The sequence below is a fragment of the Populus alba genome, unplaced genomic scaffold, assembly GCF_005239225.2.
Source record: "Populus alba unplaced genomic scaffold, ASM523922v2 scaf92, whole genome shotgun sequence".
Taxonomy (NCBI): domain Eukaryota; kingdom Viridiplantae; phylum Streptophyta; class Magnoliopsida; order Malpighiales; family Salicaceae; genus Populus; species Populus alba.
Genome location: NW_027340187.1, coordinates 49420 through 55595, shown reverse-complemented (window position 1 = coordinate 55595; position 6176 = coordinate 49420). Strand labels below are relative to the sequence as shown.

Genomic DNA, 6176 nt, shown 5'->3' with positions numbered 1-6176 from the left:
TCGGTGAGTTTCGCGGCATTCCGACTTCGATGCCCCGGTTGCTGAAATTTAGTTGCCTTTGAATTTCGTGTGATCCCTCTTGAGCATGTATGCTTCTGCTACTTGTTCTACATCAGACTTTCTTCAGCAAACAGCGAAACGCTCTGACTCGGTGAGTTTCGCGGCATTCCGACTTCGATGCCCCGGTTACCAAAATTTAGGTGCCTTTGAATTTCGGGTGATCCCTATTGAGCATGTATGCTTCTGCTACTTGTTCTACATCAGACTTTCTTCCGCAAACAGCGAAATGCTTTGACTCGGTGAGTTTCGCGGCATCCTGACTTCGATGCCCCAGTTCCGAAATTCAGCTGCCTTTGAATTTCGGGTGATCCCTCTTGCGCATGTATGGTTCTTCTACTTGTTCTACATCAGGCTTTCTTCCGCAAATGGCGAAACGCTTTGTGTAAACCCCCGTAAATAAAAATAAATAATAAGAACAATAATAATAAAAAGAAAGAATAAAAAAAAACAACACATAGGATCGAAGTAATGAAGTTTCGATGAGTAATGGATATTCGGTATGAAAGAAATGAATAAATAGTAGGAATGACAATAAATGTGTCATGTGAGAGAGAGAATGATCTCCATAAACAAATTTAAAGATATTGTTGAAGTCGAAAAGAGAGTCATGATTTTTAGTTTAAAACTTGTAACGTTGGCGAAACCAGTGATGAGGTTTCAATGGATGAAAGAATAAGAAAACAAAAATAATAATAATAGAAGATATGTAAACCCCGGTCAAAACACGTATTTTGACAAATTAATGATAAATGTGGTAATATTGAATTTATTGAGTATAAATTAAGGGGAAATGTCATGAGGATCTAAGTAAATAAATTAATGCATGAAATTCAAATTTTTGTGTAAAAGACACTAATTGTCTAGTTTTACGACATCGATGATATATCTCAATCCGACCGTTGGATCGGGTTGAAATTTTGTAAGGAATCTCCAGACATATTGTTTTATATTAGGTTCAAATTTCGTGTCAATCGGAGTTGGAAAAGATTTACGAAGAGTACTGAAAATCGGGTAAATGAAAGAAGATGACACAAGGGGCATTTTTGTAATTTTGTCAAAACAAATACTCTCCTCTCCTCTCTTTAAAACCAGAACACGTCCTCTACAAATGAAAAAGGAAACAGGAGGGAGACCATTTGTTTTGTCCCATTTTCTTCATTTTCTCTTCATCTCTTCAAGCTAAATCAAAAGGATTTTTGTAAATTTTTGCAAGAATTCATTGAAATAAGTTAAAGTAGCAAAGGTAAGCAATATACCCTTTAGTAATTTCGTTTTTCTCTCTTGTTCTTGCATGAGGAGAAGAAAACCCCCAAGTTTAAAATTCTAGGGTTCATATAAATATTTTGGGGGAGTAATTGTTCATGTGAATTTCGAGATTAATTGCATGAAAATGGCTTGATTTGCTGAAAAATAGAAAGAATCAATTGATTTGAAACTATTGGTTTTGGGATTGCAACAGGGCAGGCACTTCGGCAGCCATAGTTTTACTTTCCACCGTTGGATTAAATTGATTTTTGGATATGTTATGATGCTCAATGTCACCTACATTCTGACCGGAGGGATTGTAAATATCAGACTTCGTTTGAGGGCTGTCACCGGAGGAACATTTCTGGAAAATCACACTTCAAGACAGCCTTGTTCGTCAGTTGTTATATCATTATTTCACCGTTGGATTGGTCTGGATTTTGGATATGTTGTTCATCCAGATGTTATATAAATTCTGAACGGTTTAGATCGGACAAGAACACTCATACCAGAAATTGTACTTCCTGAACAGCAGGTCTCCAAATTTCAGGTCAGTCTGTTATTGTTCTGATATCGGGAGTTTTAACCGTTGGATGTATGTTAATTTTAGATATGTTATTATGCTCAATGTCATCTACATTCTAACCGGAGGGATTGTAAATATCAGACTTTGTTTGAGGGCTGTCACCGGAGGAACATTTCTGGAAAATCACCCTTCAAGACAGCCTTGTTCGTCAGCCGTTATGTACTTCCTGAACAGCAGGTCTCCAAATTTCAGGTCAGTCCGGTATTGTTCTGATATCGGGAGTTTTAACCGTTGGATGTATGTTAATTTTGGATATGTTATTCTAATGACGATGATGTATAATTCCACCGTTTGGATGTATTGAACTCTAAATTTAAATAATGATGTTTTAAGTTTGGTTTGAGAAATATTGAATGATAATATGAGGGTTAGCATAAAAAAATATGTTTTGGGACTAAGGATAATGGTAATGGGTTTAATGATGATGGTTGTGTTTTGTGTTCTGTTTGAGTCATGTTTGATGTGTTGATAAGTGATGGTATAGTTAAATTCTATAAAGAATAGTGATTGACTAATATTTTGGTTGTGTTAGAATGGAAAATCATGTTGTACTTTGAATTATGATATAAGGAATCATTTTGAGTGTGCTTTTGGAAAAATTTGGCATGTGTAGTCATTGATAAAATTTAAGTTAAATTACATTGTTTGGTGATAGATTAAATGTCTTGGGACAAAAGAAAATCGGTGACGAAAAGTCATGCCCTTTGGACATTGAAGATCATTGATGAAGAATTGAATTAAATGGGCGTTTAATTTAAATGACAAGTACGAAAATAAAATACATTCATGGAAATTGTTTACGGAAGTATTTGATTTTGTGAATTTATGAATATTATGAATAAATCGGGAAGATTCAATAATGATTCAGGATGTTATATTAAAAATGTAGGAGAAGCATTCACTCGACTTCTCAGGAGCTCGTATAGTAGGAGCGTTGCTGGAGGGGCACAACAACAACAAGGAAGAGCGAGTTGAGCTTCTGCAGCTGGTAGGTGTTCTATACCTACACTTTTTACATAGCGTTAATTTACGAACTTATTAAATTCTTGGTCTTTGCGTCTATGGATGAAACCACAAAGAGAGAGGATAAAGTGAAATAAACGAGAAATTAAAAATGGATTTGAGTACTTGACTGGGTTAAGAATATGAATTACACTAATAGACTTCGTTGATGATCATTCCTCGAACTTGATTAGCCGGTCCCGAATGCGGAGGCTAATGATGTTAGTAAGGTTTACTAACATCTGGTTTAAATGTTGACAAATGGTTGATTAGCTTCGGCTAATGGCATCCGAATGGATGACCGGGATGAAGGACTGATTAGCTTCGGCTAATGGCATCTGAATGGATAGCCGGGACAAATGAATGATTAGCTTCGGCTAATGGCATCCGAATGGATGGCCGGGACAACGAATGATTAGCTTCGGCTAATGGCATCCGGATGGATGGGCGGGACAAATGAATGATTAGCTTTGGCTAATGGCATCCAGATGGATGGATGCCCGGGACAAATGAATGATTAGCTTTGGCTAATGGCATCCGAAGTGGATGACCAGGGTGAGTGAAAGGTTAATGATATTGACCGGTGCTGTCAATATCGGCAATCACACGAAACTTGATTAGCTGGTCCCGAATGCAAATCATCCTGAATGCATAATCATCCATGAAAACGAGGGATACTGAACTTGATTAACTATTCGGGTGAGAATAGTTAATGATACTGACCGGTGCTGTCAATATCGGCAATCACACGAAACTTGATTAGCCGGTCCCGAATGCGGAGGCTAATGATGTTAGTAAGGTTTACTAACATCGGCATAATCATCCATGAAAACAAGGGATACTGAACTTGATTAACTATTCGGGTGAGAATAGTTAATGATACTGACCGGAGCTGTCAATATCGGCAATCACATGAAACTTGATTAGCCGGTCCCGAATGCGGAGGCTAATGATGTTAGTAAGGTTTACTAACATCGGCATAATCATCCTTGAAAACGAGGGATACTGAACTTGATTAACTATTCGGGTGAGAATAGTTAATGATACTGACCGGTGCTGTCAATATCGACAATCACACGAAACTTGATTAGCCGGTCCCGAATGCGGAGGCTAATGATGTTAGTAAGGTTTACTAACATCGGCATAATCATCCCTGAAAACGAGGGATACTGAACTTGATTAACTATTCGGGTGAGAATAGTTAATGATATTGACCGGTGCTGTCCATATCGGCAATCACACGAAACTTGACTAGTTATTCCTGAAGTGAAAGCTAATGATGTCAAGAATCTTGACATCAACATTTCCAGAAATATTCCAAGATATTATGGAAAGAAAAATCTGATTGGCTATTTCATGTTAGAAATAGTCGATAACATCAATCAATGGTATTAATTTTGACGTTTATAATGAACTTGATTAGCTGATTCTAATATGAGAGACTAATAACACTAATGAAAATTTATTAGTATCAACATTCCTTGCCAAGTTTTAGGGGAGAGGTAATAATTAAAAATATTAATGAAATGGGGATTGACATCTTGATAGGATTATTCATTCGGCCTTGAAGAGGCGGATATTGATTGGAAATTATGGAATAAGATGGGCGGAGGAACTAGTTACCCGGTGATGGGCTAGTGGCATTAGTTTTGTTTTCTAATGACCGGAATATACAACTTGAATTAAACTTACTTGTGTGGTATTAATAGTGTCAGGATGACTGACTTGTCAGATTATAAATGGAATGTTGGATGATACCTAATTGTTAAACAAAAATGGTAATTTGTGTTTATATCATGGATTATTGGAGAGAAAAAAAGAAACTGATGAGGATCTAATTCTTGTGAAGGATGGAGGCAAATATCGTATCGCTTGGGACGTGAGAGCAGAAGTTCATTAACCATGGTAGGTGTTATACACTTAAAGAATGCAATGATATATATATGATGTATTTTGAATTGATTGGAAAGAATTGTAATTGATATAATTTGAGAATCATGTCCTGCGCACAGGGAGGATGTCAAAGAAATTATGATCAATAATGTAAATATGTTGTATTAAGGTTTCATGTTGTTACTAGCATGATAAGAATTTAGTGATAATTATAATAGTGTAATAAAATGCCAATAATAGTCATATTATTCGAAGATGGATCGGATGTGAATATTGTGAAAATGATGGCAGGTTCCATGGTAATGAGAGATTTTACTGAAAATCTAAAGAAACATTGGAATGTGTTGAAATGGGCACAAGAAATATGTAAGTGGAATATATTTATAAACTAAAATTGGACCGAAATAATGATGAGTTTGACAACTTATATGGAAAAGCCATAATAGGTATAATAGATGTTGGGATTGAAATTGATATAAAGAGATAGAGTAAGAGGGAGAGAAATCACATGGTAGATATTATAATGAATTAAATGCGCTCATGAGGTGAAACAAGACACAAAATGAAAATGTTGAATTATTATAATGAATTAAATGCGCTCATGAGGTGAAACAAGACATGAAATGAAAATGTTGAATGATTCTAGGAAGGATGGATAGAGACGTAATAATGGAAGGATAAATGAGAATTTCAAGGAACTATGATTGCATATCGTTGAATATATGTTTAACTTCGTGCATGTATTTTGTGATTTTCCTTTTATGCTATATTTATTATATACATTATGAAATTGCAGGTCCTTCAGATTCACGCCAGGAGTAGCGTTTCAGGTCCTCTAGTGTCCTTTTGCATGATTGAATAAGAAGATGAACATTAATGTATTTTGTCATTAAGGAACTAAATGACTTAATATGTAATAGTACTCTTTTTACATTAAGTGTCGGGACATAAAAATGTATTATTCTGTATTTGTAATCTTAGTTTGCTTACTTGCAATTATTATGAATTATGTGTGTTAATGGGAAAGAAATGAGCATGCGAAATGTGAGGCATGTACCGTGAATGATGTGTTGTTGAGGTTCTACATGATTATGATGTGATTGAGAAATAAATATAATTGTACAGGATGATTGTTGATAACTTGGGACCTCCAGATATAAAGGAAACTCTGCCAAAATTTCAGTGGAAATTTCGGCAAGTCTCCGATAAGTTTGGTGGATAAAAAAAAAAAAAAACCCATTTTTTTAAAAGTTAATTCTCAAAGTTCTTTTATGAATGTACGAAATTACAGGGCGTTACACTTTGACTCGGTGAGTTTCGCGGCAATCTGACTTCGATGCCCCGGTTGCTGAAATTCAGCTGCATTTGAATTTCAGGTGATCCCTCTTGA

At 35.7% G+C, this 6176-nt stretch overlaps 1 long non-coding RNA gene across 5 annotated transcripts; it reads left to right on the top strand.

Annotated features, from left to right (window-relative positions):
* The first annotated feature begins 1189 nt into the window (after positions 1 to 1189).
* On the top strand, positions 1190 to 5792 carry LOC118046063 (uncharacterized). 5 transcript variants are annotated; one of them, XR_004687074.2, is made up of 6 exons: positions 1190 to 1303; positions 1520 to 1855; positions 1973 to 2083; positions 2781 to 2879; positions 4743 to 4798; positions 5583 to 5792. It is a non-coding gene; the product is annotated as an uncharacterized lncRNA (long non-coding RNA). The 5 variants fall into 5 exon arrangements; XR_012168960.1 differs by having other exon boundaries at positions 2760 to 2879; XR_012168961.1 differs by having other exon boundaries at positions 1520 to 1859.
* Positions 5793 to 6176: the final 384 nt, after the last annotated feature.